Genomic DNA, 17,106 nt, shown 5'->3' on the forward strand with positions numbered 1-17,106 from the left:
GCAAAATGAGATCCAGTCAATGCATTGGTACACTAAGCAGGTCACTATCTTTGTTCTGATTACTTATTTCCTCATCGCATCAGGTGAAATAAAGAAGACCATGCACTTTTTTTTCTCAGATGATAAATAACATGACACCTTATTTGTGCAGCATGCTTTTCTCTTACATGCTCAATGGTTGAGAGATCAAGGGTTAAGCTTTAAAAAACATTGGGTTTGGTCAGATGGCGCAGCTTCACAATTTAAAGCAAAGCGACCGTTTTACTTTGTTGCTAGATATTGGAGCCTTACTGGCATGGAAATGAATTGGAATTTTTTTTGCTCAGGACATGGAAAGGGGGAACATGATGGGGCTGGGGCTATCATTAAAAGGGCTCTAACTCATGAGCAATTGAAGAAAAATAGCGTGCGGTTGACTTGTGCAGTTGAAGTTGTCTCTTTTTTGAGAATGTATCTCAGTACTGGAGCAACTTCTATGTATGACAAGCAAAAGAGGGAGGTCAGTAGGGTGTTCTGAGAGGTCAAGCTAGGCGATGTTTAGCGATCCCATCAATGGGACTGCAAACCATTGAAGGGATCAAGAGCAATGCACTATGTGAATGGGTATTCTAAGAACAACACTTGTGCATTGCGATCAAAACGGTTGTCATGCTTTTGTTTTCCTTGCAGGCTTGGCCATTGGAGAAAGTGTATGAACAGATCACATGTGGATACGTGGCAATATCACACTTTGGAGCCACTTGCTAATGATTCCCAGTCATACGGAGACTCAGACGATGAGGAGTTCCATGGTGCCACTTATGCAGGTCATTATGACTCCTTAAGCGATGCTCTCACACATGGAGACAATTTTGCTGTCACTTATGAAGAGAATAATGAGGAGGCTGTTGACTTCTACATTTTGAAGTGTGTAGTAGCTAAGGGCCTAACAACTAACGAGCAAATTGATGCATGGGGCAATAAGATAGAGAAGCATACTTATATGGTCACGGGCCATTGGTATAAATCCCTACAAGCAAACTTGTATGAGTTGTGGGATAACAAGCCAGTAGTTTTCATATATTCCCACTTGATAAGGGCAATAAAGTTCCCTATGGAGCCTGTAGTGCTCGATGGCATAGGAGAAGTGTTCAAACTTTCCAATGAAAACCATGAGGCAATATACAATAGCATGCCCTTTGAATTTTAAATCAAATCTGATTTTATATCATCTAGTGAAAGATTGAACAAGATGGAATTGGTGTAAACGTACGATGGAATTGACATGTTGGTTTTTGAGAATGCTTCACCACTCCCCCCTCCCCCCCCAAATATCACCACTAAAAAGTGATGCAGTTCTAGAAAAACTCAATAAAAATTTACCACTTTTTAGTGGTGCTAAAGTAGTTTAGCACCACTAAAAAGCGGTTAACAATGCTTCACCACTCCCCCCGAAAATCACCATTAAATGGTGTTGCAGTTCCAGAAAAACTGTTGCAATAACACAATAAAACTTTAACCACGTTTTAGGGGTTTAGCACCACTAAAAGGTGGTGCTAAGACATTCAGAAGTGTAGAGACATGTAAAGTGCAAGAACTTCTGTATATTACAAAAAGTATATTACAACAATTATCCAAAAACGTCTACATATCCACCAAGAATGTACAATATATAACGTTTCTTAAATTACAGATGTACAATCTCATTCATCTCCATTTATAGCAAAGTGCTCAAAGACTAGACTCGAAAGTTCATCTTTGGGATTGCTGATGGGGTTTGCCTTTGTATACTCCAGGGTATTGGGGGTTAGTGCACATCTGCACAACCATGGCAACAATGTGCGCGTAGGTAATCAGGGTCTTGGTCTTCATCAAGAGGATCAAAGGTGGGTGGACATATACAGTTGTCCCAGACATTACGCAGATTTTTATATCTGGAGTCATCTACCAGCAATGTCCGAGAGGAGTCATATTCTGGAAACTTGTTCCACACATGGTAAAGGGGCTTGAAAGACACAGGTTCACCTGCAAGGTCTCTTGGAGCTCCAGTAATCTCTTCAAAATACGACCACTTCTCACATTTCCAGTTTGAGAAGAGATCCCTAAAGTAATAAGTCCTGTGTTCCCATATGTCTGGCCAACATGTACTGAGGATTAGCTCAATGTTAGCAACAGTACAAGTGCTCCAAATCATTGCATCTGCTATTTGCCTCAAATCCCAAACAAATTGCTCAACATCTCTACGATAGTAGATCCACAACTTCTCGTCCACTCTTTTTAGTTTAACTCTGTCGGAAGCTGGACGTGGAGGGTGTTTAAGTTGTCCAGTCTTTGGATCATGTTTGGTTACATCTCGTTTCACGAATAGTCCATCGAGATCAAGGATGATGAGCTTTTTGATCTTGCAGAAATTCGAAACAAGATATCCCCATCCAGGGCAGTTTGGCAAAATCTCCTCAATTTAGGGGCAAACTGCTGGTTCTTGGTCTTCCTCTACTTTATCTGGTGTTACATTTGTATCCTGCTTAGCTGCTATGTCTCCAACCTTCTCATCTGGTTCTTGAACATCTCCAATCCAGCTAAGTTCTTCCATAGACAAGTACCATGTCTTAAAAACCTCAATCAGAGTGACATATTAACCTTTTCAAAATACACTTGAAAAGTATACCTTCCAGGCTATTGATTTCCATTTCATTAATTTCCTGAACTTCTATGGAAACATTCCACTTGGCAGGAGATACTGGAGAAAAAATAAGCTCTACTTGAAGATGCTCATGATGACGTCGGAAAGAACAATACGAGTACAATAAATAGACAATTAATGAACAATATGAGTACAATAAATAGACAATCAATGAGCAATAAACAACTAGTGAATGAAAAATAAAGCCGTCATTTCATTATCATCAAAATGAGGGTACAAAGACAAAATTACAAAGAGGCTACAAAGCACAAAAGGTTAATAGGGGCTACAAAATTTTCTTGCGGGACTTTGGTTTGGGAGGTTTAAGGTTGGGTGCTTGGAGGTTAGTCTTTTTCCGAGTAGATGAAGGCTCCTTGGATTTTTTACCTCCTGGAGTAGCCTCTGGAGGCTCGGATGCACACTTAGCTTTTTTCTTTGGTGTGGCGCGCTCTTCAGTGTTGCTCGTCTTTTTCCTACGCCCCAAAATCTGTGCACAAACATCTGAAATAATAAGATCCGAGTCCTCATCAGACAAGTTCACTGTTGTATCCTTTTCAATTGGCTTCTCAAATGATTTTTCAGCGTCCTCTACGTCCTTGTTCATTGCAGGTTCTGGCTTCAGAGGCACCTCGGCTGACTCCTTAGATGCATCACCTTGAGCTCCCACTACAGCTGCTCTTTTTTCAGTCCTTTTTTCTACCTTTTGTTGGTCCGGAGTGTCTTCACCTGCTTGTTTCTGGGATGCATTCTTATCCCCGCACCCACCACACATGCTATCAATATTGGGCTTGCGTGATGACCCAGCTTGGGAGTGTGCTACATAAAAGACAATGTAATAATACTCAATATTAAGTTATGTGAACATTCAAAGAGAAGAATGTTCCATAGAATATTACCAATTCCATCAACAGGAGATCCAAAGATGCCTTCCATTGGATCTTTCTCTGCAATTACATGGAGAAAAGAAACAAAATGGTCAAGAAATGAATCTACAATTAGCTTCATATCATAAGGTATAAAAACATCGATTACCTGTAGCAACATGCTCATCCATGTTTGCCTCTCCAGGTGCCAACAGCTTCAAAGCATCTTTTAAAGGTTCCTCACATCCATGAAATAGACACTGTCCGGCAGACTTACAGGCAATTACAAAACAAAGTGGGTGATACGGATGTTGACACCGGTAACAACAGTCTGCATGATAGACATCCCACAAGCAACACAATCACCTAACTGCACACAGCTATTGTCTGATCCCAAATGAACAGGCGGCCTGACAGGAAGGATAGGCATTCTTGACTTGAACAAATTAATAATCGTTTCCACAAATCGAAGATGCCCTGTCGCCACTTCTACTTCCCATAACAAAGTGTCATGCTGACCCTGTAAAAAAATAGCACTCCATACTTTATAAAACAGTATAAGTGTTTGTGCATTACTTTCAAGAGTCTTCATCACTTTATGTGGTACCACTTAAGAGTGTTATATAAACACATTTAAGTGGTCTTTTACCATATAAAATGGTCTCTAACCATTTTTTTCTAATTAGAGTTTAACCACTTTTAAGTAATATCAACTACTACTAGGTGAATCAATCAAGCTTACATACCTGTAACTGTGCTGCCTCTTCACGTAGGTTATCGAGATTGTGCACTTCAATATCAAGTCCCATGTCTTTGAGAGCCTCCTTTCTGATTTGAATCAAGTTCTCAAGCTTTGCCATTGCTTCCTCGTTTGGTACAAGCCCAGCCTTATGCAACTTGAGTTCCTCTATATTATTGTTCAGTCTCTCTACAATCTTGGTGGCGCCTCGCATCAAACCAACCTGCTCATCTCTCTTTGTCTTTGATTGATCTAAAGAAATTTTTATTGCTTCGAGACATTGCTGCTTCTCTTTTAACTTTTCAGCATCATTAGCCTTCATGTTAGAAATAGTTGCTACATCAACCGTTGACACAGAAAATGTAGTCGAGGAAACATTTGACATTCCAAATGTTCCCATCGAGCCAAAGGCCCGCTTCTTTAGAAATTCCTCCTTAGCCTGCTCTGAAAATTGATGTCCACCTGAGTATGTCTGCCAGTCAAAGCCTGTGCCATTACTGTCAGTGTAATTAGGCATATTTTCTGCATTAAATTTCCACTCGCTTCCAAGACATGGACCGTTTGTGGACCTCCATTTCTCCAATTTCCTATTTAAAGTTTTCTGTTGGCGTAACATTTTGATAACACCTTTAGCATACACAGCCCATGCAACTAAACCTTCAGAATCTTCAGCGCCCTTGCACTTCTGCCACGTAAATCCATGTGCAAAATGCACGCCTAGCTCGTTGTTTGGGGGAGCTCCCTGATATACTTTGTGGTATAGCATGAGACATTCTTCATACATTTCACGCCTCAGCCCCTTTAAATGCATCTTCTCCTTTTGGTGGCACTTGTAAAGCCATGCCCTAAGCCACTCCTCATTTGAGAAATCATCATCACATAGGAGCTTCGGATCCTGGCCAACCAAGCATAGCCCATATTCGGTATGAAAATCTTCCTTGGTGAAGCAAGATTTTGTTTGAGTGGGTAAGGCCACTCGTGGTACTGTCCACCTCCCTGTAAAAACATATATGAATGCATGTTAGTATGTAATGAGCCATAATTAAACTTGTTTTATCAACAATAAGAAGTGGCTGAAATGATTTCTGCACCATTCTCAATGGTACTGCAAAATTTTTAAGTGGTGGTGTACCACTAAATGGTTCTCAACCACTTAAAACTGGTTAGGTAACACTAAAAATTCCTGCTACACCACTATTTGTTGGTGATACATCACCTTTTGGTGTTTCTTCACCACTTTAAAGTGGTGCTCCAGCACATAAAAGTGGGTTGAACCACTCTTCAGTTGTGCTACACTGATGTGAATTGTTGTACACAACTTAAAACTGGTGCTACACCAATAGAATGTGGTATCTCCTTGTAAAGCTTCATCACTTAAAAGCACTTAACCACCACTTTTAGCAAAGATGCAGAACTAAATATTATTGCACTTTTGTAAAGCATCACTAAAAAGTGGTTCTACAGCAATAATTTTTGTCCACCCTAGGCATTTCATCTAGTTGCAATTGTGGTAAGGTACTCTCCCATGATTTTATTTGCAACGTTGTTGTAGGTGGTGAACTTACAATGGGAGGTGCAAACTCTTCCTTGTTTGTATGGATATGTACAATGGTAGGTGGAGGTTGTGTCGAAGTTTCTATTTCCATATAAGAACTACATGAAGAGCAAGAAGCTTCATTTGACTTCCTTGTTCCTGAGCTAGGTGGAACAAATTGTTCTTTCTTCGGTACCCAAACTAGCTCTGGAGCGGATATGTAGAATTCCATGATTTTTTCCTTTCCACGATCTTCAATCTATTTTGGAGCTACAGAATTAGGCTCACATGGGCCAGGTGACAAGTAAGAGCACATTTACATTTTGGCACCCAGATTTGATCATTTCCTTCATAGTAGCCTTGGGCTTCCAATAGTTTTTTAAGAATCCAACGCAATGTTTCTTTACGTTACTTGGGGCAAGTGGGACGTCTCTTACCAGCTCTTGTCTTTTAGCACTAGCTATGGTCGTTAAAGAAGCTTTAGGGACCAACTTGTATGTTTTCTTTGTTATATTAGGGTGGGTCTTGTGTGTCTCAAGCCTTATTTCAACTACAGCATTTGAAGCTTTAGAGAGTTGGGCTATGGGGACATATGGTTCAACCTCTTGGACATGCAATGCTTTGGGTTTTATTTCCTTAAGAGGCAATATCTCAAGGACTATGGCTTTAGTGGCAAGGCTAAGAGTTGGTTTTTGCGTTGTGACACCCCTTCGTCCCCCAATCAAAAGTGAATTTCGTGGTTATCATCCACATGTGTCCTAGGTTTATATTACCCTCCATAATTTCAGCAGGCATGACCAAAAACTCTTGAGCTACAACCCCATTGTCATAACTGACAGAAGTGTACCAGATTCCAAAAACCGCAGTTTTTTTCTTGTTGACACCCTTGACTTGGATAATACTCTCAGATAGAGGTCGCTTTCCCAACTGACACCTCACCCCATATGATAGAAAATTATACTTAGCATCCGTTCCAATAAGGCATTATATAGCACTTTTCAATAGGTACTATTTAGCTTAATAGGGTATCGTAGAGGTGTGTTAGAGTCCGAACAATCCTCCTCTGTTTCAACGTGAAATGTATGTGTAACTCCAAGGTTGGCCTCTCGCTGGCGTTTTATGTGCTGTTGTCACTCTTTAGCCTCAGCTTGAGCTTGTATCTTCTTTAATTCTATTTGTGCCTTGGCTGCCTTTTTTTTATGGATGGCACATAGCTCCTCTTGGCTTAAAGGATCATAGTAGCTTTTAAATTTTCTCCCATTGAGGAATCCAATGGTTTCAACTCCATTTAGAGTCTCCACATGAATGGTTCCTTGTGGGGTGATTTCACATACTCTATATGGTCCTTTTCTTGCATATTTCAACTTTTTCTTTTCGTTACGTACTCCATACATAAGGACTTTATCACCAACATTGATATCTTTGTTCTTTAGATGACAGTCAAACCATTTCTTCCTTCTATCTTTCTCCACAAGTGCATTCTGCACAGCCAGTTGTCTTTCTTCATCTAATCTCTCAAGGATATATAAGCACTCAACTAAAGGGTTACCATCCCAACCTTCTTGTGAAACTACGCGTAGACTAGGAATTACAAACTCCCATGGAAGAACTGCTTCTTGGCCATATACCATTTTGAATGGTGTACAATTAATAGCCACTTTGTAAGAAGTACGATAAGACCATAGGACTGAAGTCAGCTTCAAATCCCAATCTGTGCGATGAGCTTCCACCGTTTTGGTCAAGATATGCATGGATGTGGATTATTACAAATATGATATATGGATATGAATGGAAAAAAAATTTAGCAAATGAAGAGACCCTCATTTGTGTTTACTGATTTAGGACTATTACAAGAAGTAAGAAAAAGTGCATGTAAAAAAATAGTAGTTTAGTGAAAGGGAATGAATGGGTGAGGGGTATTTTTGTGATTTTTTTTTTGGAGTGGGTTCACACCTAGATCTAGAGAGGCTTGCATGAAGAGATATATTTATAGAATAAAGAGTATGCACACTGGTAAGAAAAAATATTGTAATGGTGAATCAATGTACATAACATACTTAGGAAAATTACGCATATCTAAATAAAAATATATAAATAAATATCAAATTAATTAGAATAAAGCCCCCTATATTTAGGCTCTATATACAATGAAATATTTAGATTAAAATGGATCATAATATATTTTTGTTTTTTAGTTTTATTTATTTTCTTGGATCAACTAGCTCAGTGACTAGCTAACTGAGGGTTTGAAGGAGATATGGGAAACGTCTCATAACTCACACACGCCTATGAACAATGAAAAGGTGAGGATAGCCACAATGTTTAGGTGATTTTAATAGGGTGAGTTATCTCACTATGGAAAATACGGATAGCCAAAAAACGGCTATCGTTAGCTCCCCCCCCCCCCCCCCCAGGCCGATAATGGTACATTTATGTACCATTTATCCAATCACACAACACATAGATCTTGTAACATTTTTCATAAGCACCCCCCAAAATCAAAGATCTTGAAATTTCTTTCCGAGAGAGAGATGTATGGTATGAAATCACTAACTAAATTCGGTTGAAGAAACTTGTAGATCTTATTGCTATCCATCATTGCTTCCATCACTATGAATGTGATATAAAAGATAGGTTGCTCTTCCTCCTGTGTGAAGTTGATGTATTTGCTACGATCTTCAAGAACTTGTATGAGAAAATCTCTGAACTGTAGCTCATAAAAGTCATTTAACCTAGGTAGGCTCATCAAGTCAAAAACTCCATGACCTATATAGATTAAGAAATCTTGGTCCATGTCTCCAACTGCTATTAGAAGAAGTTTCCAAAAGTTTACCATATAAGTAGATAAAAGATGCAGGTTCCTATTTCTTCCAACAAATTAGAATATAATAGATTTTGGTAAGGATTGATGAAATATCCACATGTAGCAATCAACAAGTTTTCCATATATGATGAAGACCAAAAGCATCACAATGTGAGACCTCCATACACCAAAGAACCAAATGAAGAAGGTTTGGAAACATTTGCTATCAATCAGCAAGTGTTCATGTTCTCCAAAACTTAAGAGGGTATGGTGCCCATGATGAAAAGCATATGTAAAGAGAGAAGAGGTTGACTCTAAAGAAGTGGTATGTATCCATTATTGAATCATATTCAATGTCATTTGAGATATCTTGAGCCGATTGTTGTAGGTTTGTGTGATGAATGTAGGAGAAAGAGATACCACATTTGAATATTTATCACACATTTTAGCACTTGAATCATCAGTTGGCATGTAAACATCCTCTTCAATATTTGGCCAAGTAGAAGGAAATAAATATGGTAAAGGAGATAATTTCTTGATTGAAACACTCTCTTGATGGTAGGTTATTCCAACATGATAATGGAATCCATCTTTGATGTAGAAGTACATGTGAAACTGTTGGACGGATACGCCGCGACGGACGTCAGCACAACGAGAACTCACCTAACATATAATGTCAGCTAAGGATGAATCTTGACCCGCAGGTGCGTGGAAGCAAGCATAAGGTGTCAACCTACACTCGACCGACTCCTAACTAATTCCTACAGAGGTCTCTACCAATTGTCTAAGTCACAACCTTCAAGAGTGCATAAGAGGAAACTTCCTACAACGCTTTCTAGAGCCGAAAATCCATCAAACAATCTCGAAACACCATAGAACTTGAAGGAGACCCTACTAATACCAATAGGTCACTCTCCCTAAGGTCTATGAACCAAAACCCCAACCCAAAACACCCAGTGCAAAATCACGTAGGATGTCTGGCTGAAATTTGCAGGTCTTCGTTTCCGAAATCTAAAGTGCCTAATGTATAGCTCTACTCAATGTGATTACGTGGATATGCTGCAATGCAAAATCGGACAACGTATGCTCACCAAATCACCAGATGAAGCTCGTAGAAGGAGCTCGCAAAACCGGACCGTACGCGCGCAATGTAGGTATCTGCGCGTAGCTCTCGTCGGGGGCAACACACTGCACTTCTCTGCACTCGATTCCGACCACTGGTGCACACATAGTGTCAAGATGAAGCTCACACTCTCTCTCGTACACAGTACGCTCACTCACAGACTTCAAAACTTGTTTTTAAAAATGACAAAAGGTTTTTTCATTAAGGTCAAAAAGTGGTATATATACCTTACAATTCTCAAACCCTAAAGTTCCAAATCAACCATCTTCTCAATCTAACTATCAAAACTGGGATACAATCTGGAAACTTCTGTAAGCCCCAATATTTACAAGGTGAAAAATCGGGTTTCCTCAATAAATGAATAATTACAAAAAATGGTAATCTTTCGTTTCCGTGGGGTGTGTCTAGCTTCTAACACTCCCCCCCTCCTTGCTCATGTCGTCCCCGATATGGCCACTGATCTGCTTCTTCATCGTATGGTTTTGCGCATCTTGATCAATGATTCGTATCTTGCATGTAGATTCATCATTGTTGGGCCAAAAATATCAGTGTTTATTGTGAAGAAGCCGGTGTAGAACGCTTCTTCAAAGGCCTGTAGGTGATAGGATGGTAGAAACATTATCCTTTGATACAACGCATGTATCACCTCCTTGGAAGGCTGACCAAACAGTTCATAGGCACATCTGTAAGTATCTTGGAAGAAGAAGATACTGTCTGTCACCTGGCCTGGCTTGAATGTCTCAAATACTGCTAAAAGAGTTTTGCAGATTTTCTTCATCATGATGCACGTAAGGTCAGGTGAGCCAGTGAACAATTTGATGGCGCCCGTTAGGGTTTTCACCATTTATTGGACACTTATTCTCTCACCTGCCTTCAAGCCCGACAGCTTAGGATAATTCAGCCAAGTGGGTTGGCTCCTTTGTAATATCTCCTGGGCCTTCTATGTCCTGATCCTTGGTAGAGGAAAAAAGCTGAGGTTGTCTATGATGTTTTTCGGTGCCTCTACCAAGTGGATTAGGTATTGTGGGTACTTTGTCAGCCAGGCCTTCCTCCATTTTGGTTGAGAGTCAACTATTAGCCTGAACTCTTCTGGTAAGGAGATATCTGCGTTGTAGAGTGGCACTGTAGGCTCTTCTCTAATCCTCTTATTAATGGTGGCAGCTTCATACTTCAGCAAAGGATATGGGAGAGAGGGTTGAAGCCATTCGCGCCTGAGGTTGCTGGCGTCGATCTTCTGGGTAGTCATGGATTTGAAAACCCTCTTCTCCCATTCCAAGGCTTCCTTAGCCGTCTCTCTGATCTCCACCTCTATTGCTTTACGTAGCTTTTCCTCCTCTTCCTGTGTCAGATCTTGTGGCTCTTGAGAGGATTCTTCTAGGATTTCCTCTTGCATAGGTGTGTCCACAGGATCTGCCACATTTTCTAAATCTATGCCTTCATTGGCCGTTGGCCCTATGCCCTCTTACTCTCCGACTTGCTGTCCTCTTAGCTCCTCAATCTGCTTTAGGAGTTTTTGTTTTTCTGTTTCAGCCTCTTAGCCCATATTCACGAGGAGGTCGTTCAATTTGGCGTTTATCTTCTCCGCCTCCTCGAGCTTTCTTTTGATACTTTCTAATTCTTCTTGCAGGGCTTTTTGGTCTTCTTCCATTAGTGTTTGCATAACAATTGACCCTTTTGCCATCATCAATCGTTGCTTTTTCTCTAGAGTCAGCTCCTTCTAAAGTTCTTGCATCTGTTCTTCATAAAGTTGGCTTTTCGTAGTGATGTGAGTCGAGCTAGTAGCTCTGACTCTGACAGGAGATGCCCGCAGCCTCTGGATGGTTTGATCTTTCACTTTGAGCTGGTCCTTGAGCTCAAGGACCTCATCCTGGCTGGCTTCTTGATCTATCTCTGCCTTTTCTTTGGCGTTTCGCATGGCTTCAACCTCTTTAGATTCCTCATCCAACTGTAGGGTCAGGTTATCCCTTTCCCTCTCGGCATCTATCAATGATTTGCTGAGTTGCTTACATTCCTCTTCAACTCCTTGCATTATTTGGGCTGTTGCCTGATTTTCTTTTTCCATTTCTTGGCATCTTTGCAATGCCCTTGCTAGACTCTCCTGTAGCTCCGCTTCTCTCTCTTTCTGCCTTTGACTTTGTCCTTGCAAAGAGCCTACTTCCAGATTTATCTTCACTTCAGTGGCCTTGAGAGCTGCCATCTCACTTTCTGAAGCCATGGACTGCACTCTTAACCCGATTAGCTTCATCATCACCACATCCCAATCATTTGAGGGCTGGTGCAGGTCCACTGTATATGTGGCCATCTCTTTTAGTTCTACTAGCGTGATGCTTCGCATTTGTTCCTTAGGCCCTGTGCTTGCCAAGTCGAATGTGTCTGTGGCAGCTTCTTCTTTGGTGTATCCTGTAGCTAGCAGGTCCAAAAATGTGTTATATGAATCATTTGGCTCTTGTTGCCCACTTCGAGGCTTAGCCTCTTCCTTTGGTTCCGGCTCCTGGCTCTGCTCTTGCTTAGCCTCTTCTTGTTCTTCTGGTTTGTCTTCCTCCTCTTTATCTTCTTGTGGAGGGCTACGAGGAGGTGGTGAGGGCGGTGGGCTGGGCGGTAGAGATGTAGGCTTTTTCTTTAAATCTCGGTCTACCTTAGTCTTTCTTTCTCTCTCTTGGCTCTCTTGCTCGTTTAGAAATTTCTGTCGTACCTGCTCCACTTCCTCTTCTGTAAAAGGTACATACGGGATATTTTCTGATGCGGCATCAAGAATCTCAAAATTTTTAATGTGATCTTCGAATATATCCCTTTGCACCCTTCGGGATGAACCCAACATTGCTTCTAGAGACGGCTTCCAGAGTTCACTCAAATCGCGTTTAAGGGCCCTTTCTGCTCTGAAGCTCTCCATCAGCCGCTCTAGTCTTGCCGCTTTTTGTGACTTTGTCTCTTTTGCCGGCACTTGGGAAAATTATTTCTTTCCTTTCTTTTGCTCTGGCGGCTCTTCTTGAATAGGCTCTAGCCGTCTTTTCAATCTTGTGGCAACCCTTGGTGCTCTTTGTGGCTCGTCTTCTTTGTCTTCTTTGAGTCTCAGCCAGTCGTTCAGTGACGGGGGGTCAGGCCATCTTCCTTTTGCGTGAAATGCCCCATAAATCACCTTAGTGATTAGTTCTCCTGGCACAGTATATGTGGGCTTCTTGTTACCCATCTTCACTAGGTTGTCATGTATATATGTTGCATAATTCATTATCTTTGGAGTGCTCTTCATCATTGCCCAAGTGAATGTCATGGCAATTGCTCCTGGCGGTATTCTGTACTTTTGTGGCCGCTTCGTGCACATATGGAAGTATTGGTTGTACAACTGACTCATGATTGCCACTCTTGGGTTGGCAATGTCCTCAAAAGTGTAGTTACCTTTCTTCTCATTGTACACCTTGACATCATCCCTTCTTTTAGTTACACTATCCCCCTTGTTGGAGAGGTCTAGTGCATCTGCTACAACATGCTCGGTGATGACTATTTCTGTTTTTGGCTTGCCTTGCAGATCGGTTACTCTGGCCACTCCATATTCCTTTATTGTTGTCACAAACTCTCAGACTCTCTTTATGTCAACCCTTGCCGGCGCTGCTTCAAAATAGTTGTGGAGATCAATCTTCTCCAAGTACCCGGCCATCTTGCTTCTTACGAACTCATTGAGTTCTCGCGGTAGCATTGGTAGCTCGATCACATTCCCTTCAGTGTCTTTGAACACTCCTTGGTAGATCTTTAGGTCGTTGGACTCTAGTAGATCTTCTTGGATCCATGTGCTGGTGAGCTTTAGTGTTCCGTCTGGTATGACGAAGGGCTCCACTTCTTCTAGGTAATCCTTAATGGTCATTCTTTTCTTCTTTGCCGGTGACTTCGCGGCTGCCATAGATCCTGTTGCACTCAGAAGTCCGAAGTTAGCATTTTTTCCATATTAGCTAAGAAACTGAGTTTTAACTATCCAAATGACTTGAAAATTGAAAATAAAGCTTAAAAGGAACTTGTGAAGCTGTGCATGTGCTCACAGTGCAATTTTGGCCAAAAATTTCCATTTAGACATCCTACGCGCATGATGTCTTTTTGATCAGAATTGGGTGACACTTGATATGCTGGTAGTGCATGGCTTATGGAACATGGCTATGTGCTTGGATATGGATTTGGGCATCAAAAAGTGGATTTTTTTGGGATGATTCAGGCTTTAGGTCACAAATTGGGTAGAAAGTCCATAATAGGTATCAAGTGATGTCCAAATGGGTTGAAAATTGGTACATGGGCTCATTGCACCATGGCATTGGCTCCCATGATGTCACTTTTGCATAGAAGTTCCAAATTATGCTGGAGACATCCTACGCGTAGGATGTCTATTTCATCAAAATGGCATGAGATTTGTTCTATGGGTAGTCCTTGGCCTATGGAACATGGCTATGCTCTTGGATTTGGATTTGGACAAGGATGGATGCTTGTAAGAGCCTGTGTAGTGTTTTTGGGCTCAAAAAGTGTATCTTGAAGGTGTTGGGGGTCAAAAATGATTAGAATGGCTTCAAAATTGGTATATGAGCTCTTGATGATGATGTGATTGGATCTGGAATGGACAAACATCCTCTGCAGGCCAAAAATGTCAAATAGACATCCTACGCGTAGGATGTCTACTTCATCAATTTTTGCTTCTGACCACATAGATTGGTTGGTGATGTGCTTGTGAATGTGTTGTGCAAGTTTCATGTGATTTGGACAAGATTTGGTAGGTCTATGGCCCATTATTTTCTCTATGCCCTAACTTTGCGTTTTTTTCATGCATATGAGGTCAATGTTGGTCCAATTGTGATGAAACTAGGTGGCTAGCATGTAAAGGTCATTCAGAAAATGTGTGTGATGAAAAATGTTGGGATCTGTGCCCAGAAAGGCCCTTGAGAAATCCTACGCATAGGATGTCTCCTGATGAACTTTTAATGGAATGTGCCACTAGAGCATGCCCTTGGTTCCCCTGAGTCCCTTTAAGCCTAATTTCAACAAAAAAGTCAAATGGATAGAAAGTAACTCCCTGTGTGGACTTCAGAGTCTCCGAGCCATTTTCTGACTTTTGGAGTGCTTTTTGGCGATGAAATTTCTTGATGTTGGTCTCCATAGCTTCCCGATCCCTTGGGGATCCTTGCCGTATGGTTTTTGTCGACTTTGGCTTCACCGGAGCTTCATTTGGTAATTTGTTGCTCTAGAAGCACCCGTGGTTGCGTTTACATATCTTCGATGATTTGTGGTGGTCTACCACCATAGGACTTGGTTGTTGATGGTCTAGGAAAGCCGCTCGTGAAGTTTGGTGGCAAACGGGCATGCGGTTTGGCCGCGAGAGCTATTTGACGCTTTGTGTGTCTGATGTCGTTTCTGAATTTTAGTACTGCTTCGGGTCACTTTTTGGTCATGTGGGTCACATAGACTTGTCAAGCATGTCGAGATGCTCCTACCCATGAATTTTGGTAGCATTTGGGTGCCTTTTCGCTGATTTCCCATTTGGTGGCCTCTTGTGGGATTCTAGGAATTAGGGTTTTTCCCGATGGTTTTCTACTGCCTTTGGACATCCAAGACTGATCTCCTATGCTAGGGTAAGCTGCCGATGAAGTCTCGTTGCTTTTGGGTTAGCCATTAGGTTGCCGCCTCTAGTAGGTCTCTATCGCCCGCTTTGTGTGTGAACCCTACGCTAGTTTTCGCAACAAAATGACAAACATGTGCAAAAAGCTCAAGGTGGTGAGCCTACCTCCCATGTCTAAAGCCCGTCGGGTAGTCATGTGCGTCGTAGAAGCTGCTGGAAGGTCCGTCCGCTCTAGGTGACAGAAGCTCTCTCCAAAAGGTTAATAGTGAAAATGAGCTAAAAATGGGGTGAAAATTTCTTATAATGGAGGTCCCCGAACCACTTTTCATGAAATTTAACATGTGCTCCCATCTTCTTGCGAGATGCGGTTTAGGCTCAAAAATTTCTTGATTTGGACTCCATTTGCTCTATTTACCAGAAATTTGGCATTTCGGTCAAAACCTAGCCAAAACACGTTTTCTGCTCAAGTCTCATAATTGCACCCCTACTATCCCATAGGTTGTCCTATAGTCACTGAACATCCCCATATTTTTTTGTTTTTCATTAAGACCGTTTTTCACATGCTTTTTGTATTTTTGAAGTTTTTCTGCCGAAAATTAGCAAAATTAAAAGGAAAATAACAAATCAAACCCAAAAAATCCCCAAATATCCTAATAAATCACACTCATCACCGCAAAACATTATATACACTCACATGCAATTTTTATGGTCGGATTTCTCCGTTTTACTAATATTTTACCCGAAAAATGGCTATTTCTACTTATATACACACACCTAGGGACTTGATTTGGCGTTTGGCCCCATATACCTATAGATACATGCTGTATAAGGGCATATATACTTGGGTTAGTCCAGAAAAATTCACAATCAAACAACAACCCTTAAAATAGTCGAAAATCATGCCCTTTTTTGCTCTTTCTGTTATTGGTTCCGCATTTGAGAATGCCTCCCCCCCTCCTAGCCGGCGTCGTCCCGGACGACAAGGTATCACCTCGGAGTATGTGCCGTGCATAGGTTGAAAAATTTGTGCTAATGCTTGGCCGATTAATGTGGCCCTAATTTATGCATACTCGGTCAATGCACGGAAAAATTAATGTTGTGCAAGAGAAGGGAATAAGCAAGATGCTTATTGGCATTCACCGTCGAGGTTTCCTGTTTTCTTTGCAAGTAACAACTGTAAATCTACTGTTCTCTGTTTAATTGTCTTTTTTGTAAAAGGCAGTCGCTTTGCCGCTACTGTTGATATAATCGTAGTTGTTTCCATGGAGAGAATTGTCTTGGCCGGAATGGCCGTGGACCGTATTTCCTTTGCTTTCCATTGGCTTGTTTTTGCCGGTTTTTGTAGCTTTTTTGCTACTTCCTTGGTTGCCACTGTTTTGTTGCGGATTGGAATCCACATTAGTTGGTTGTCCTTTTTCAAATGCAGCTTTCTGCCTTCCGTTGTTGCTTGTGCTAAAGGGAGTTCCTTTTGCTTTTGTTTTGGTATCCAAATGCGAGTAACATTTGGGTTATTGCTGAGCATTTTCTTTGGGATCCATATCTATTTTAGGCCCTTGGTTTTTGGTTGGACTATAGGCTTTGGTTGAATTCTTTCGTTACATTGTTGCTTGTCTGCCATGTCATTTCTATCCTTCCGCATCCATACTTGTTTCCCTTGTTTTGGTAATCTAGATCTTTGCATTGCGGTCGGTGACGTTGTATGTATGTAGTTAGCATGGTTGGCTTTTACATGTTTGTTGGCTTTGGGTATCATGTTGTTCTTTGGTGGCATTCTTGCTTTTGGTTTTTTTGCCAG

Source organism: Adiantum capillus-veneris, chromosome 4 (genome assembly GCF_014529385.1).
Source record: "Adiantum capillus-veneris isolate H3 chromosome 4, ASM1452938v2, whole genome shotgun sequence".
Taxonomy (NCBI): domain Eukaryota; kingdom Viridiplantae; phylum Streptophyta; class Polypodiopsida; order Polypodiales; family Pteridaceae; genus Adiantum; species Adiantum capillus-veneris.